The sequence below is a fragment of the Fistularia commersonii genome, chromosome 3 (genome assembly GCF_037954325.1).
Source record: "Fistularia commersonii isolate RoL2024-O1a breed Wild chromosome 3, RoL_Fcom_v1.0, whole genome shotgun sequence".
NCBI lineage: Eukaryota > Metazoa > Chordata > Actinopteri > Syngnathiformes > Fistulariidae > Fistularia > Fistularia commersonii.
The window spans coordinates 19,775,191-19,794,383 of NC_141286.1; the positions used below are offsets into that span (position 1 = coordinate 19,775,191).

A 19,193-nucleotide genomic window follows, 5' to 3' on the forward strand; every position below is an offset into this window, starting at 1 on the left:
GATCCTTCTACAGGCACTCTGCAGACAGACAGACAAACAGAAAGACAGATAGTTAGATAGATATCAATGTCTTTATGTTTCTCCACATGTTCTGGAAATGTTGTGAATAGATGTTATATCGGGTAACATTCATTTAATTGTCATGACACTGCAGTGAGTAATTGCAATTGCATGATTTTTGATTTCTGCATTGGGCTGAATATAGATTATCATGCCAAATATCAATACTCTCAGAATCACTGTGGGGTGATAATACTGCAGACCAAGTATTGTTGCAGTTGCAATATAACCATAATGCTGGTTACTCTGCAACCGCCAGATATATACATAGACTATCAGTCCTTTTTTGTATGTGATCAAAATAATAAGTAAGGGATAGTCCACACTAATTTACATTCATCACGTTTGTCTTTAGCGATCTCATAAAGCGCTGGAGCCCCACTGACCAGAAGCCACTCCGTCACACAGCCAACTTTGCAGTACATTATATCATCTAATGGGACAGCCTGCTCATCAAAGATCAAATGAATGTGAACTGACTTAACTACCTGTAGGCCTCCAAGTCACTAAATCTCCCGTGGCAGTGCTATGATGGATTTTTGCCCTGAATGAAATGTATTCTATTAAAGGCCCACTGGCAGTATACACCATCTGTAATGAACAGGTTGCCTAGGATACTTTTGTCTTCTTCTGCTTTTGTAAAATGAATAAATAAATACACCGCTACATGGGTGCATGTAAACATCTCAAATTTTAAAAATAACAAACGCTGTGACTTCAATCATAAATCATGTCATCTTCTTTTGTGGCCCATTTGAATAGGGTGGTCACAGTGCCATATCCAGCCGGCTCCTAATGTGGGGATGTGTGGATGCAGACAGTGGCAACGGTCCATTTTGGACGGAAGGATCGAGACGAACGCCTGTAGGTGGCAACCACACCTCATCAACTGAGTCACGGCGTGCACGCACACGGACACACGTTGACACGCACACGCACCGCGGAGACATCAGATCGAGGCTTTGTGCGTTAATGCTATTGATCCCTGATAATTAACGACCGGGTGATTTAAATGGCAGACGGGCGCGCAGGCAAGAATGGTCAAAGTTAAAGTGCTCCCTGGGTAATATGGGAACCGGAGCGCACCCACACAAGCACACGCACGCGGAGCCGACCGTGATTTTCAACGTGCTCGCTATTCCAGTCACGGACTGCAGCAGGAGGAGGGGGGGGGGACGGTTCGGAGCCAGTGGCAAACACATGCTTCATTTGCAACACACGCGTGATGCCGCCTTCGCGGGGCCGGCCTCCGACGGGCGGAATGATCACGAATAGCCGCTCTTGTACAATCAATGCGAGGGCTTCTTTCTCCCGGGAGAGGCGGCGGGGGGGTGAAATGGCAGCCTTTTCGGGAGAAATACCGTATGCCATATGCTGTGTGATTTTTAGAGCACCCTACGGCAACCCATTTGTCCTGTTGCGACGCGTGTGATGGTTGCAGTAGGACCGATATCCTTAATTTTATCCAATAGGCGTTCTCGAGACTTTTTTTTTTTTCCAGCCCCCCTCCTCCTTGTGGGTCGCCCCTGCACCCCCTTTCTACTCTGACCTTATCAACTGTGCGTTAAACGGTTAATTCTTATCTATGTAGTGGGTCTTTGGGGAGGACGTAATCCACGCAGAAGTCAGAATAATCCCCCCCACCCAACCCCCCAAAAAAAGAATTAACCCGCTTCGTTTTATATGTTCAGTTGGATATTTTATCTATTTCAAGCATATATCACATGGTGTTTTTTTTTCTTCTTCTTTTTTCCAAAGAGGAGTGAGCCGATGGGTGACAATTTTGGACTTGACTGGTTTGGATAAAAAGGGGCGCCATCACTGACTCGATTCCTCCATCAAAAACTCTGCAGGATTTCCCCCTCAGTCCACAGGAATATCTCCGAGTCCCGGCTCTGCCGCTGGTGTTGCTGCAGCAGCTGCTGCTTTTCGGAGGGTTTTTACGTCGGCGCTCGTTGTAACCGAGGGGATGGTGGAAGCGCCGAAGATCCACGCAACTCTTTCTGAATGTTTGACATTTTTCACAGGCGAGCATCCTGACTTGTGATCGAGAGCGAGCGGACTGCAGCAGCCTCCGATCCGTTTTCACATGGAGATTTGTGCATCGTTCTTACACCGCAAATCTTCACCACGGGGACCGGGGCCCTGCTGATCTTTTCCCCCTGCACCCCTTTAAACTCCCATTTGATTTATTCGAGAACATGCGTAAGTATTTCATTACATGCAGATGAATTTCGCCCAATGTCTGGCGTGGTGTGGACGGTGTTGCATGTTGGCACGATGGGGCGACTATTCATTCCCATTTAATTTCAAATTCTCATTCCCTCACAGACTTTAATATATAGAATGATACTTTTTGCGTGTTTTAGAGCGTCCATTTTCATCTCTGCTGGCATTTTACGATGACTGTCGCATCCTCGTTCGTGTGCATATGTGAATGTGTGTGTGTATGTGTGTGCTATATTGGTTAGAACGAGATAAGGGCAGTGAGGAACAGCATGGAGGGTAGCTGCTGCAAGAAATTGTGTGTTTGAGCACTTGGTCGACTGGTCTTTGATACTCCGTGTTGCCAGCAAGACATTACCGGTAGAAAAGGCCGACGTCATACGGTAATTCAAATTCTGTTCAGGTATTCTCAGCATACACGTTTGCAGCAAGAAAAAAAATGCAAGATTGGCCAGGTGGGCAGGCAGGTCCACAGGAAGGGCTCCTTGAGTCGGTGTGTGGCGCGCGCACACACACACACACACACACACACACACACACACACACATACACACACACACACACACACACACACACACACACACACACACACACACACACACACACAAACGCAAACAAGAGCTTCAGTTCCAGCTCTATTTGACGGAATCTGCTCTAGCACATCTGTGGTCCCCCCGCCATGCTACTGCATGTTTACTGAGTATTCCTGCAAAACCTCAGTAAGCCTCCGTGGTGGTAAACCTCAACCAGAAATCGGGTTGTCACCCGTTTTCAACAGCCTGAACTGGTTAACCAGAAGTGCAAAGCACTGTGTTGAACTTGTTTCTTGGGCAAAAGATCCTGTACAGGAGCTGTCCATCAGAGGAAGGTGCTGAAAATGATGCATACAAAAAAAAAGATATTTTATTTGAATGGCTACAGAGCACTATTTTTGAAAGCCTTGGTATGGCTATTTTTATAGTGTTTATATTAAGAACTAACCTTTTCAGTGAAGGACACATTCTGGCAGACATCTACACAATCTTGTTGCTTGCTCTTCTAGTTTGGAGTGTCATAGTGAACTTATCGTGATTGAATTATTTCAAGCTATGCAGGAATGTTGATGTTTGGTCCCTAGATTCCCCTTGAAATGTTTTGTGTCATTATCATTATTCAAATACTTGAGCGGTGGTGTTTGATCCAATTGATATAATTTCAGCTCAATGTAGTCTTCTCTGGTGTGTAAGCTTTTTTGGGCAATAAGTTTAATATCAGTGAATTCTGGATTTTTGATGACATTATCTTCATCTTTAAACACTGATTTACATTTCTTCAAAAATTCAGACAATCTATAAATTGAATATTTAGAAAAAATAATTTAAATTAACCAGCAAAAGACAGAACCATTATTAAAATCCTATAAAACATGATAACTCTCCAACACCTGAGTTTTTGATAATTGTGCTTTTTTTGTTTTTTGCTGTCTTTCTTGGATTAGCAGGACAAAGCTTTGCATTGTCTCTGAACACAAAGCATTACAAAGTCTTCAAATGGGGAAAGTTGTGGCATAAAAAAGACAATTAACCTGTTTAGATGAATGTCAGACTTGGGTACGGACAATCCATTGTATTGGATTTTGGAAGCAAAAGATTCTGTCTTTAGATCAATCAATTCTTTGACGGGTTTGACCACTTTGCTGTGAAGTAGTTTGGGGGAGGAATAAAATGTCTGACTGCTAAAGGACATTAATGTCCTCTGACAAGCAGTTTCTAAGCGGTGTCTTAGCTTCCCAAATAATGTTTAATTTTTTGATGTATCTATTCAAATTTGTATACCATGCAAAACAGCAGATAATTATATATATAAACAGAACTAATATACATGATGAAAGCTCATTGGCTTTTGTGTTTTGGACTCCAACACCGTGAACCATTGGAGAATAATCAATCTGAGCTGGTGATTTTATTATTATAACATGGATTGTTGTAGTTTCATTTTGATACCTATACCTGGCATATTCAAAGTTACAGTCAAAATGAAGTGAAGAGAACAGTATGTGCTTATATGAAAATTCCGGATCTCAAATGTTCAATATTGTCAGCATTGCTGAGAACAGGTTGTACCACCTACACACCAATTATTGTTTTTCACTGTTATATTTATAGCAACATATTATATAGAAGAAAATAAATTACAAATCTGCATATATATATATATATATATATATATATATACATGTGTGCGTGTGTGCGTGTGTATAAACCAAGATGCGAAAGCCTCTAACATAACTTTCAGGCACTGTGACAAAGCCCACACCAAAACATGTCTCAATAGGAGATTGAGCCACCGTGAACCATCTGAGCTGCTATGCTGCACTTTTGAGATTGTGGAGAAGCCTAGAGCTCCCAAGGAGAAATGTGGCCTTTTTTCACCAGAAATAACATCGTCTCAACTTTAAAGGTAGTCAATGATTGTGTTTCTCAGTGCCCTGCCTGAATCAGACCTGGTCACCATTGCAGTCAGGGTGATGAACATGATTTCCATGCTTATCATACAACTCTGGGGCTTGTCATGCCATGTGGGTCTGTGATATTTTTTACAGCCCTCCTTCCTCAGGATAGAGAGTCCAAAGCAGAGTAAATGTGATCACATTGACAGGCATTTTAGATTTTGGCATTTACCTGCATGCAAAGGGACCAAATGGATGCATGTCATGCCAGGACCACTCACCAGAACAGCTTTGACAGAAGCCTTCATTGTGGGGAAAAAAGCATTTGGGTGAAAAGATATCTTTTCATGCATGATACGCATAATCAGCCACTGGTTCAGAACAGGGTGTAGATTGAGTCATCTTTCCTCCTCAAAAAACCAATGATTTTGTTCTTGTACAACCTGATGCACAAAAGGGGAAATTGTGTATAATTAAAGCTTTATGATGCAGAAAAATATAGCTCTCTTAATTTTGTCTGACAACCTGCCTTCGTACACCTTAGGCATGTGTTATACACTCATTAATAGTTTTTCTGTCTGTTTTGCCAGGAAATAATGCAAAAGTGTCAAGTAAGGTACCATGTGCTTGCTCTTTCCAGGTGTAGCTCTCTCCTGTCACCTTATCCAAAATATGCAGTCATCAAACAGCATTTATTGAACAATGCAAATTAGAGCAGCAGCAGTAGCAGCAAATACACCTTGAACAGTCAGCCCTCAAATATAGTCACAGAAAAGTTGTTCAAACCACAGGAGTCAAAATAATGAGAGAACTTGCTTAGCCTGGGGTTTTGTACACAGCACAAAGCATGGTGGGATGTTAATCACTGAGCAATTTTACAGACCAGTGGCAGACATGTGTGTAAGAAGCCAATGGGTTTATAATATGATTCCTAAAAAAGTATCCCAAACAAAAATAAGACACCCAATGTAGACTGATGTTAAAATTATAGGTCTGATTAAAAAAAAACTGATTAGACAAGATCAAAATTATACATTTATGTTGTAAAACATGAATTCATCTCACAAATTAATAGTCAGGACATGTTATGTTCAATTTTTGTGTCTGTATATTATCTATTTAGTTTTTCCCAGCATGAGTTTTAAACATGAGTTTGTCTGTGCCCGTTTGATATGATTTTTGATTTTTTTTAATTTACGCACTTTATGTTTTTTTTTTTTGTATATATTTTTGATGACTGTAGTGAGAATGGTTGAAATTAAGAATTACGGGTACCTTAGAAAGGTTTCAACACTAACTGACAAAGGCCTCTTCAAAATGGATTTGTCATTGAAGTATGATATTTGATAGAGTACTGTGTTTTATAATATGTTGTGTATCACCGTAACTTGGGTTGGAATTCAGCACATTAATCAGATGTGGACCAGAGTGTTTAGGGCTCTGTATTATAAGTTCAATTTTCCATTCTCATTCCTGCATATCAATTTCTTCATCCGCTCCATTTTTGTGCTAATTCTCTTTACCATTATCCATCAAGTGCAAAATCACAATTAGCATTTGCTTGTTTAGAATTTGAAACGTGATGTGAGCACAACTCAGTTTGTAATTACAGGCTGAAAAGTCTGATTTAGGGACAAAAAACAGTGACATTCCCTGAGAAATAGAGGGTGCAGCATTCTGTATGTCCAAGTGAAAAGTTAATTTCAGGGTGTGCGGGAAGAAGATTTAAATCACATCCATTGCATTGATAGAGCCCTAAATGTATAACGACTGATGGGTCGATGTGCCAATATTATTGTTGGTGTTCACTGATGTGACATACATATGGCACGTAATATTGCTTTTTACAAGAAGAACAAATGAATGGAGATTAAAGTACAAAATGGATCTTTAGGTTGTTTTTTTTTTTTCTTTTTCGTAGAAATATGGTAATAGAAGCCCCTTTTCACCACGGAATACAATGAAAGCAGTTAAAAAAAAAAAAATCCCACTTGATTTCTTAACCAGGTTACAAAAAAAAACATGGTCGAGGTTGAAATTGATAAATCAAGCTCTCCTTTGATGCTTCAAACTTAACATACCACCCAACGTGCTGCCTGATACTGAAGTTTCAACATATTAATTGTGATTAACCCCAAAGTGCATGACAGTATTCGACAGCATACATGGGTTTCACAAAGTATTCTCATAATTTTTCTATAATGTATCACTTTGGAAGTATTGCGTAGTGTTGCCTAAAAAATCATGCCCACAGACACAAATCAGTATTTTAAAATTGCACTTATTGGCTATTATACAAACTACAGTGAGGCAGGCCTGAAAAATATGATGTAGTAAAATGTTACAAATCATTTGTTTGTCAGCATTTTAATGCATTTTGAAGAAATGGGGCCAGGAGGTGTTTTGATTTTCCATTCAGTCCATTTTATGATTGTGTGACACTTGATAGATGAAACAATTAGTGATGAAAATTGTTAAAAGATGAGTCCATAATGACCTTAATTATTTATTTTATTCTAACTATCTTTCCGTGTCTGGCAGACTTGAATGGAGAAAAAAAACGACAGAGTAACTTCATAAACAGACTAAATGCCCAATTTTACAATAATGGTGTTTGTTCAATTACACCAAATCTGAACCTAAGAATTGGGGTAGATAAATGTTTGTGTATTAAAGACTTTGACAAAAATGCTGATTCATTTTCATATGACTATCCTCTTCATGGCACTCAGGCATTTGGCGATTTATGGTGGCAGCCAATGTTTTTGAAGAATATTCTTTTCTATACGTGAAACAGTTTTGTTGTTTCATCAATTTATATCGTCGTCTTGGCCTTCTGCATCCGTCTCGTTGTGATATGAGGATTTGTCTTGGGAATGGTGATAATTTATGGCTGAGGTTCAGTCTGGATAAAGTGGAAAACAGTGCAGTCCCTCCAGGCCTGTCTTTTTTCCTTTCATGTTAAGTAATACCAAAAGATGTATGAATATGTACAGTGTGTGCTGTGAGGCATAAATAAGGAGTGAAATGCTGTAGGAGATTAGTCTTAGGTCCATCTGGCTACATTTTCATGGGTAGTTCTCTGTACCTTTCCACTAGTAAGTCCGCAAAACATGTGTTTTTGTCAAGTACAGAGACATGCTTATTTGAATGGGTTGGAGTGGATGGGAGAGAAAGAGTCCAAAGTATGTCAAGATGGAGAGACTTAGTATTCACTCCACTGTTCAAAGTGTGCTTTGTGCAATAGAAAGGGGATTATTCAGCCAATCCTGCTCTATGCCATTCATAAGTCTACATTTCTAAATCAATGGATATTAATATGGTGATGTATGAAATAACTGCGGCAGTGAATATATGCCTGCAGACCCCCTGCTGCTCTTTTCACGAGGTATGACACTGTTGATGCTTGTGAAGCCTGACTGCCCGTAAAAAGAACACCAATCATAGCACGTACTGTATGTGATTCATTGCTTTGACTTTAGCCATTGGCATTACCAGTTAGAAATAAAATGATAGTAGTGCTTGCAGTATGACCAGGCTGCCTGGATCTTCTGCAGCCTGCAACCTCCTCCCAAGATGCCATAATACCTTGTAGACAGTATAATCCTGTCAAGAGTCCCTTATAAACCATACAATCTAGTAATAATGCAAGAGTCATTGTATTCCCTCTGATTATAGGTATGGTGTTGCTGTAATGCGAGCCACTGATAAGAACTGCCTACTGTTAGAAAAAAGGCATAATCACAGTAAACAATGCCCTATTTGCAATGCCTGCAATTATGGCTTTTGTGAAACAGTTTCAGTTTTTAAGCCATTTGAAAATGTTTCTTTGGAGTGTGAGGGTATCAGTTAAACCAAGACACAATACAAGGCAGATTAATTTATTTCATTTTTATATGTATTTTCCTGGTAATGTGCTATTTCACTTTAAATAGCTTTTTTTCCCTATTTGTTAATTTGTCCTTTGTGATGGATCTCTATACAAGTAAATGTTAACAACATTTTATTAAAATGATATGTATTATGTCAAATATGTATGTTTTTGTTATTATATGGGAAATATCACATTGTCTGGTTGTCTGGTTGTCTGGTTTTATTAATAAAATCATTAGATTGTGCCACAGACAGACTTTAGAAAAAGCTTTTGTAGAATCCTTTATTGATGTGTTTATGTCACAGAATACACATAGCTCCAGATTGAAGGAGAAAAGTATGTAAGAGCAGTTGCTAGTATTCATTAATGGGAATGGTTTCCAAGGAATGAACTATGACATTAAGGACATTAAGTACATGATGAGTTGGTATTAAAGTTTTCAGTATAAGATGAGCAGGTATTAAAGTTATACAGAGTTATGATCAACCCTAACCACAGTTTCCCAAGTTAAAAACCAGGATTTGTTAATCTTGCCTCATCAATGTCCAGAAAATGGGAAATTATAAGATTGTTTTATATAAATATATATATATATATATATATATATATATATATATATATATATATATATAGTATTTAGATATTTTCTATTTAAATCAACCATGAATTCAATTTTTAGAACAGAATTTTTGTTAAATTGTAAGGAGCTACTTCACTACAAATAATATGGATATGCGTTGCAAAATTTAGATGTAAGGAAAAGATAATCCTGAGGGCTGTCTCAAAGGCAAACATGAAAAGGTATACATGTTAATAAGGCCTTCTGACTAGTCTTGCGTTAGATGTTGAGCCTTTAATATAAATGATCTTAAATCTGTAATAAATCAAAAGCCAAGTAACCAATTAAGTGTATTTCATTCATATATTTTATTCCCTGCACTGAAAAAGCTTTTACTGTCACCTCTACAACTAGTAAACATCCATAGCCATTTGGGAAAATCCTGAAAGATGCCTTGATGAGAGAAGTTATATTTGATGCAAGATATAAAACCGGGCATCATGTCTAAAAGTTAGGCAAAAGCAATAAAAAACCAGTAGTTCATAGAATACAAGCAAGTGAAACAACGCAAAATGTACAAAGATAATACAAATAAATATAATACAAAGATGATTTATAAAAAAATAAATACTGCTCATGTCTGAAATTACATTTCATCTGCTAGGAAAATGTTAAGGGCCAGTGCTCCTATTCATACATAAATGTATTCACAGTATTGGAAAATGCAATGGTACTTATGAGAAGTCAGTGAAACAGGAAAAAACTGATGGAACCTTAGACATAGATTGCACGCCAAATGCATGAACAAGAGGAACATTTCCAGACTGTGTATTGTGTAGACAATGTAGTTTCCGCACTGAAAGCTAATAGTGAAAGCTCTTGATGATACATGAGTGCACGCCTTTAATACTACAATTTGAAATTCAGGGTGGGCTAACATAAGATACATATGAAATAATTGTCTGTTTTTTTGTTAGTTTTTCATGTACAACTACATGATTGGATTTTGATATACAGCAGAATAATTGTTTTGTTTGGATATTACTAAGTCAGTAGACAATTCTTTTCTACCACTGTACTTTAAGGAGAAAGGAAAAACACAATTACCTTTAATTACAGGGATCAGGCCAAATTTTCTGATATTGAGGACAACAACAAAAACAAATTTGTTTTAATGTAATTTATTTCTATATGTTTTGCTGAAGAGCAACAGCTCTATTATTATATTTCCTTTCACTATATGTCTTTTTTGCATTCATTTCCTTTCAATATTGGTCATCGTGAACCCATTTATTTGCATCAATGAAATTGTTATTTTTTTGAAGTTCCTTGAGCCACAGTTTCCAATTTGTGGAAGAGTAACTTGCACGTGGTAATGGATTCATATGTTCAATGTTAAATTATCAGTTGACTTTGCAAAATGACCTGTCAACATTTGCCCTTAATTTTTTTCTGCCCTCACTGTTCATTTCTCTTTTCTCTCATAGCACAAATTAAAGGGGAAGAAGTGGAGGATAAGTTATTTTAAACTCAAACACTGCAGACACAGTGAATATGTGATATTTTTAAAAAGTGTCACCCACTAACAAATCTGACCATTGCCCTTTTTCCATCTCGCATAGTAAGTGGTCAGCACCCAAGAAAGCCCCATTTCTTTCATTTGGTTTGCGAAGTTCAAATGTAGTGTAGGTGAAAGCAAGCCCTTGGAGAGGCTTTGTCTCAAAGCCTGGGCAAATCTCATTGTCTGCTTATCAGCCTCAAATTTACTCCGCCTTACTGAGATATTCCCTCTGAGAATTAGGGATAATAGCTGAATTGATGACTGTCATGATGAGGCCCCTTTTCTCTCATGTTCAGTCCCCTTCTTCCCTTTCTCTCTCCCTCTTTGGAACTTCCCCTTAGTTATCTAATTCCCCACATGATAATATATATTTTATCACCCGCCAGTTCATTTATCTGAGATTTATTCAAGCAGAATATCACAGTATTATTTGGAGGCTTGCATGCATGGACTTTTAATGTTACTATTTGGATCAGACAGGCATCCTTGATACAAAGAGGGGAGTCACCAAGTGTGTGCAAAAATGAAATAAATATGTGGTTCATTAATGCTTTGGCAAACACAGCCAACTGCAGTTGCTGGAATGTAATAGATTGGCTTATTTGGCATAGATGGAACCCTGGCAACTGGCGCCAAGTCAAACACTAGTAAACCGAGGAGGGAATCTTGTAAGACTGAAAAGATTTCCTCTATGGTGTGTGGCTCAGTCGCCTCTGCTTAATTTTTCCACACTTATGACAAGGGTTTTCTCCCAACCGCAGTGATTTCCAGGGAATGAACACGGCTGTTAGAGCATCTAGTTTCCTCGTTGCTATGTATTAATACATTATTGGTCAACCTCATTGCCTGCAACAAGAGAATTCTATCCTTCATATTCAAGGGAACACAGAGAAGAATCCTCTTATGATCCTATTCAGTCATTCTTGTATCTTCAGTACTAACACACAGTGCCTTTTATTTGCTGTGAAATGTATTAAGCTTTGGCTAGAAACGCTATGCAGCTGGAGTACTTACAATGCATTTGCAACATAATGTGAACACACCCTTACTCCCATTATCCTATTTGTAAATAACCAGAGAGAGAACTGCATTAATTCCCAACACATTGAAGTTTACATTCAAGTTTTGATGTTGAATAAATGTTGAGTTTGATAAGAGACAAAAAGTGCTTTGTTAGCCCACGGTAGTTACAGTCTTTCTAATATGTGGAAGTACACATAATTGGTAATAAGAAATAATCCGTCTCCGTAAGTAGTTTACTAACATCTTTGGAGATGGGGTCTGTTGTAATGAAAAATGTCAACATGCCTGCTTTTAAAAACTCCAGCATGAACAAATCTTATATTAACAACAGTGTCTGACCAGCAAAATCCTTTGAAACTCATGTAAAACACATTACCAATTTGCACAGTTTTATCCCCAAATTATAAAGGTTATAGTAAGCGTAGATAAATAGATAGACTTATAGATAAATAGAGCAAATAAAACATTTGGTTACGCGATGATCACTAAACGGATAAGAAATGGTTTACCCCATATTTCTTACATATTGTATAATTCTATGATCAATATATTGATATATCTTGATTGCATCTGTTCCTTCTCCCTCCTTGAGAAATTCTGGATGTATGAAATGCCCCAACCATGAACTCTTTTGTTTTTATCCAGCTTGTGTTCAGGACCATTTGCTAAGTTCTAATAAAGTTGTTGTAAGTTCTGTTAGCTGCCACTCTGTTCGATTTCTTTGGAGAGGAAGTGCTGCAAAACACATAATCTCCAACTGTTTATTTGAAAATGTTGTTGAAAGCAGGGAGTCTTTCACATTTTTCTCCATGCAGGGGACCTTCTAAAGCCAGGCAGCAATGCTGATCAATTCTACACAGCTATTGCCACAGATAGACCACTTCCCTTTGGTTTTCAATCTTAGATTAACAAAATTGCCTGTCTGTGATCAAAATTTGCACTGAGAAAATCCTTGATTCAAAGGTGTAAACAAGGAAAAATGTTCCAGTTTGCAATACTTGATCTTTATGGCTGAGCATATTGCTAGAGATGCAAACAGTGTTCCACCAAGCCTAGTTTTGCCTGTTGGAGGCTTATAGTCTGTTCTCAAGCTGCAATGGCAAACATGTTTGTGTAGTACTAAATATAGTTTGTTTTTTTCATTTTTTTTCTGTTGTGATTTTGACTACAAGATTTTAGGGAAATGTTCATCCTCCCCACCTTTTAGTTAAATGACATGAAAACAGCCCTCTGTTGACAGATACATGTTTGTCAGTAGACGGCTGGACAGATACATGCCTGAGTGTTCCAGGTCTCAAATTTTAGGTCACATTATCATATGAATCTTTTAGTTGTTTTTCAGCCAAAATTCCTACTCTAGTATTTTCAGTGTTATGATAACAAATCAACTCAGTTTCATTCAAACATAAATGAAACATAATTGAAACAAATGCCTGCTGGAATTTTGGTCAGCCGCATATACTTCCTCCTTACTTAAATTACACAAACATTGCATCACGAGTTTTCAGCTCCTCAAATTTCAAATGGGACCCCCCAAAATTTGTCCTTAATTAGTTGTTAGGCTTTTAGCTTAGTTTGCAGTGTGCATTGCCATATAAAGCCTATGTGGATAGATTGTTTAATTTTTCAAGCTTATCTCACCAGCACTCGCTGCTTGGACTTACAGTTATCCAAGCAAGGAATCCTGGCATAAATCAAGCAGGAGTTATCTTGCTAAATTATCTTGTTAAAACCTTGGATATGAAAATAATCAACAGAATATGCTGGGTAATAACATTATAGACGTTAGTGCTACACATGTAATCACCTACAACTAAAAATGTAACAGGACCAGCCGGGCTTTCAGCCAAAGAAGGGTTCACTTTTTCAGATATACAAATGCTTACATAGGATGCTGTGTCCTGTCAGTGACAAAAGATGAATCATTGATTTTACCTGAGTGCATGAGCATTTGAAGGAAAGTGCAGTTGCCATTCACCTGTTTCTAAGAAAAAAAATCCAACTATACTTTAGGGTGAAAACCTCAATTCTTCAAAATACCACCAAGTCAGGCCCTGGGGGGTTATTGGTTAAACTGGTAGTTAATTTTTAAGTCAACTCCTGAGTCACTGTGGTTTAGAAAATTGAAAGATTTCATATGAAAAGTAGAAAGCTATTTCATAATGCAATCTCATAGGTTCATTTTAATTTTTGGACTTGCATGAAAATAAATGTTTGATCATTATAGTTGGTCAGTTCTTCTGAATTTCTGCTTAAAAGACAATTTTTCAGTCTTTCCTTGCTTAATTTGATGTTCAGTTGTTTTATCACTTTAAGTACTGACTATGCTTCAGTGTTAAACTTGGTGCCTTGTTTGAGGAAAATTAAAATGCAGTTTTAATTTATTTATTCATTTGTTTGTTTATTTATTTATCTATCCATTTATTTTTCATGAATAAAGATTACTGTGTCATCAGTATAGATACCATTTTAAAAGTATCTTGGAACTGTATTTAATGCAACCTGGCAGCATTCTGCTCTAAACTTAGACCCAAGTTCCCTTGGAAATGCTAACTTAAGTAATTTAACAGGTCATAATACATGCCAAGGATTAGTTCCCTTGCTTTAATGCATGAGCTCATAAGAATGGCTAACTGAAACATCAATGGAAAGACATTAGCTGAGAATAATTGGCCCCAGAAAACATTTCGAGACATTTAAGAAGTGTATGGTTGGAAATGAAACAAGCTATTGCAATGTACCCCAAAATTTCCTCAGCAATCAATCTAATTTTGACCAGAAATTCAAAACACAGACCTTTTGGTATTTCAGTTACACATACCCAGTCTATTGCCTTAAGAACCAAAATACTGACTGAAGATAGAGTTTGCACTCTGGAAGGGTCTCCAAAATAACTTACATTGAAAGGAGGAATAAATATTACCCGAATATTGGAACCCTAACGGTTGCAATTTCCATGAGGGGAAAGGGAGTTCAGTACTCATTACATTAACACACCAACACACTTGCAGGGATAAACGCGCAAGCAGAATACACATCACACCACCAATTGCAAAAGTAGTATCTTCAAACTATCTTAGATGACTTCAAATATTCCGCATTTAAATTGGCTGTAATATGTCAGTGCAAGACTGTGTTTTGATGAAGTGACTGGCTGTGCAATAAACATTATGTTGTCTGCACGCATTATGCTCCCAAATGAAGTAATTTCCTCCGCTCTCGACATTGTTGCAATACTTGTTCTGAAGAGACCAAAGATGTTTGTTGCTTACAATACTCAACTGTGCAAAAATAATTCACATTTTGTTTTTGCATTTGGGTTAGGGTTAGGGTTAGCAGTTTGGCTGATTTTGATAAAGACCTAAACATGATTGCTACTGTTGCATGTATATTTAACAGTGGCTAATAATCACATTATGGATCTTTCTTTGTTTCTTTTGAAACTGCGGTGCAAATTCAGAAACCTTATCCAATAATCTATGTATTTCCTTCCCAATTTTTTTTTCTTTTTTGTTTACATTTCATATCATTGCCTAAAAAGGGGCACTACTTCTCATGAAAATAATAGCTGTTAATGGTAGTAGATGAGTGGTAATATCCTTTTTGTAGAAAATCTTCCCCCACACAATTCATCTTAAACTGAGCAATTTGCATGTCAAGCGACTGAAACCAGAGCTGTAGAAATATCACTATATGCGTTTGCAAATAACCCACCAACAGGGCAGGCCACCAGCCATGTTGTATGACTTGCGAGTAGTTTTGTGATACATGAAGGGTATGTAGCATGAGTCACTGAATTCTGCTACGCTAAGGGGCATATGGACATGTTGGAGGAGAGCCATGTGGCTTAAAGGCTGTGTAAACGGATGGTGCGCTGCAGCTCGATATTTCAGTGTTGTTTCTACAGTGAACATACTGTTGATCTAGCAGTAAAACATTACAATCAAATTTTTGCCCATGTGAAGGGGGTGCCTTTTTTTTTGGAATCAAAGCTGTCATACTATTAATAGTGTTTGTTCATGTATGAATGTGCTGATTAGAAATACAGTGAATAAAAATACAGAGGGCAAAGAAGAGAGCTTGTGATTCACTAAAATATCCTTGGCAATGAAACAACATCATATTCACGTTATTCACGCATAGTTTGTACTAACACTAACATCCTGCTTAGGCTTATCTTTGATTGGCTAAATGCACCAGAGAAAATGCTGCTGCAGAGCTAGAGAATTGACGACAGGCTGCGTGTGCCGACTGTAGATTATGGGGAGAGCCTTTGGTTCCATCTATTTCATATTCATGCACCAAATGGTACATGCTGTAATATTCATGAACAAATTAGATGTTAAAAACACCACTGTGAGCAAGGCTGTATGCAGACTGTACTGACTCGTAAACATTGCTTAAACTTCAAAATTTACCCCCTGTTTTGGTGCATTGCATGAAATTATAATAATGCTGTTTTTTTTATCACTGTTCCTTATACTTCACTCCCTGTTGAAAGGATCTGCTGAAGCCTGTTTTGTAACAGAGACTTCATATATCATAATATTCAGGACTGCTCACAGCATCTCACACCATCGACAAATAATGATGAGCATGTTTCCTGTATACTGTACAAGAGGCGGAGAGCAGACTGGTTTTCCAAGAGACTGGTTTTGTTCTGCCTCTGATCAGCTGGCTTGCTTGCAGTCGGGACAGAGGAACAGAACAGAAGTGTGTCCAATCAAGCTGAGTCCTGCTTTAAAAGACCCGGCAGTCCTTTGGCAGAGGACTCGTTTATAACCCAAAATCCAGGAGAGGAGCCTGGCCATCATCCAAGCCCTCAAGCTCGTATATTCTGTTTGAACATATCAAGAGGAAAGTGCAGTACTGCAAGAGGGTCCTTTGAGCCACCTGTACATGTGTTTCTGAGTTCAGCGTGCATGCATGTGTGTGTGTGTGTGTGTGTGTGTGTGTATGTGTATGTGTGTGTGTGTGTGTGTGAGAGAGAGAGAGAGAGCGAGAGCGAGAGCGAGAGAGAGAGAGAGAGAGAGAGAGAGAGAGAGAGTGTGTTTGAGTGCAAGGTGGTAGTGGAGGATTTTGAATGAAAGAAAACCTTGTTAACCTTCAGAACTGCTATAATTTTCAGACAGACATAGGTGCACCAATAAAGTATAGTTCTCCAGGAAGTGCCAATGAGAAAATGTATGTCAGCTAATTCTCAGCTGAGGGATGAGAGAGTATACAGAAAAAGTACACATAAAAACCTACAGAATATGGTCACTCCTAGACATAATAACAACAATGTAATTTTAAGTGACAATCAAAATAAAAACTCAGCTCATCTACATTATGTGAGGACAACAATGTTGGTATAGCTATGTCGTTGGTCAATTACTGTAATGGTGTGGATTTGTGGCAAATTTTGCCCATTATGTGATCAAAGTACTATATTTAACAACTGAGCAGCCCTCATCTGCAGTATTCTAGAGATGATCCCTGCATTTGAATTTCACTACCACAGCTGCACACAGAAATGCGGCGCAATTTATCAAAACCTCCAGCAGATCACCACGTGTAACCCAATTGGATATCATCTGTCTTCGTTCATGACTTCATGACGTTCATGACTTCATAAATGAAGCACGTTATTTTAACCAAATCAAGCATTTTTGAATATTTTGTAACAAGGGGGGTGCACATACTATCTATGTCATTATTTTCATTAGACTAAGTATTAGGTGATGTGTGATAATCATCACATAGACTGTAATGTTTCTCGGTTTGAGAAATGGGGAATATATGGGGAAATAGCTGCCAACATAAGTGAAAGTAAGATGTGTCCAAATTTGTTAAACAGCTGGACAAAATAGGTCACAAGAAGCTAAGGAGTAGTTAGTGTTGTAATTATTCCTAGGTGTGTTTTGGAAGGAGAGTTCAAATGATCAGGGTAACTGAATATGACTGCACGAATGGCCAAATTTCAACTCGTCTGTGACATGTCAGTAGAACTCAAGGGATAGCTGGAATGACCCAATTGCAAAGAAATGCCGACCAACAGTGACTTTGATGGCAACAGGGAGTGCAATGGGACAGCTGGTGTTAGACTCCAGATCATCTGCCAGGAGATCACAGATGTCTGTTACAGCCTGGTGAGACAAGTGAAGATAACAGCAGCAGGGTCTTTACTATAGGACAGGTATGTGGTCATTGTCTAGAAGACCATCTGGCTGTGCTGTGTCCCAATACACTGTCCAACCCAATAAACCATCTGACCAAGCAAGTTGAATATACATACACTAATATTCAATTATATCTTTTGATCAGTTTAGATAGGCATATACACCTCATGTAGGACAGTCACTCCCATTTCGGACCTACCATCTTTTTTTAGTAGATGTGGAGAAAAAGTCTTTCGCAGATTAAAAAAATAGGTGATATGCCACAACTGATTATAGAACCCGGGTCTCATGATGTTTGATAAAATCATAACTGTTTTGATTACAATTCACATCAAAATACTGTTAGCAAAACAAAAACCCCTAAGTTCAGTTGGCCTTCGGGTACATAGATTGCTGGTATATTTGCAGTTTAAACAGGACACTCTGTGTGAAAATTACAGCTGTGTTGGTAGGAAATTATTTATGACACTTGAACCGCACTTTATGTTTCTTCCTGCCAGGTGGAAGATAGGGCCCTTTGAGTCAAACACCTCATGTCTCTATGCCAGCCTACAATTTTGCCCCATTTGCAGTAATCAAAAGGCACCATCGTGAGAATTGCTGTCATTTTTGTCAAAACAGTTTGTCACTGAATGATTGGCACCACTTTGATATCAGCATAAACCTTTGGATGTAACAAGAACACATTTCTCCCCTATAAAAATCCTCACAGATCATCCATCACATACACAAACAGATGGATAGATTCACATTCCTCAACAGAGATTAACAAAGCTGATCCTTGTTTTAAATATTTAAAACATAATATTAATTCATGTTCCTAAAAGGTGGCCCACATTGGTTCTATTCTGGTGCATTTGTTCTGTTTGAAACCAAGATAAACCACAAAAGAATGACAGGATTATCAAATATGTATCGCATAAAAATGGGATCACTGTTGAACCTTAAGTTGTATTTTTCATTGGCTCCTTGAGTGTGCATGGCATTCAAACAATGATATTTCAATGATTGCACTGAAGAGGTTTTTTTCACTGAGATTGGAGTGCTGTTATTTCTCTTAAGACTAATCGTACTTGAAATACAAACAAAGTGTCATCCTGGGGTCATAAAATTAGGTTTCTTTTTCCTTCAACAAAACCTTTGGCCAAAATCTCAAAATCTTCCTTTTTACTGTTAATGGATTAACATTAATTAGCTACAGCAGTAACGGTCAAAGTCAGCTGGGGATGAGGGTCTCAGCAAAAATTCAGTCAATGTTATAGCTTAAGAAACTGGAATCTGGCCAACTACCAACAATACCC

At 38.0% G+C, this 19,193-nt stretch overlaps 1 protein-coding gene across 1 annotated transcript in view; it reads left to right on the plus strand.

Annotated features, from left to right (window-relative positions):
* Nucleotides 1-1,222: 1,222 nt before the first annotated feature.
* The window catches only part of lrrc4cb (leucine rich repeat containing 4C, genome duplicate b), a 40,484-nt gene continuing 22,513 nt past the window's right edge, over nt 1,223-19,193 (plus strand). Inside the window, exon 1 of the mRNA XM_086144013.1 lies at nt 1,223-2,265. The gene's annotated coding sequence lies outside the window, so the exon portion shown is untranslated. The remainder of the gene's footprint in view (nt 2,266-19,193) is intronic.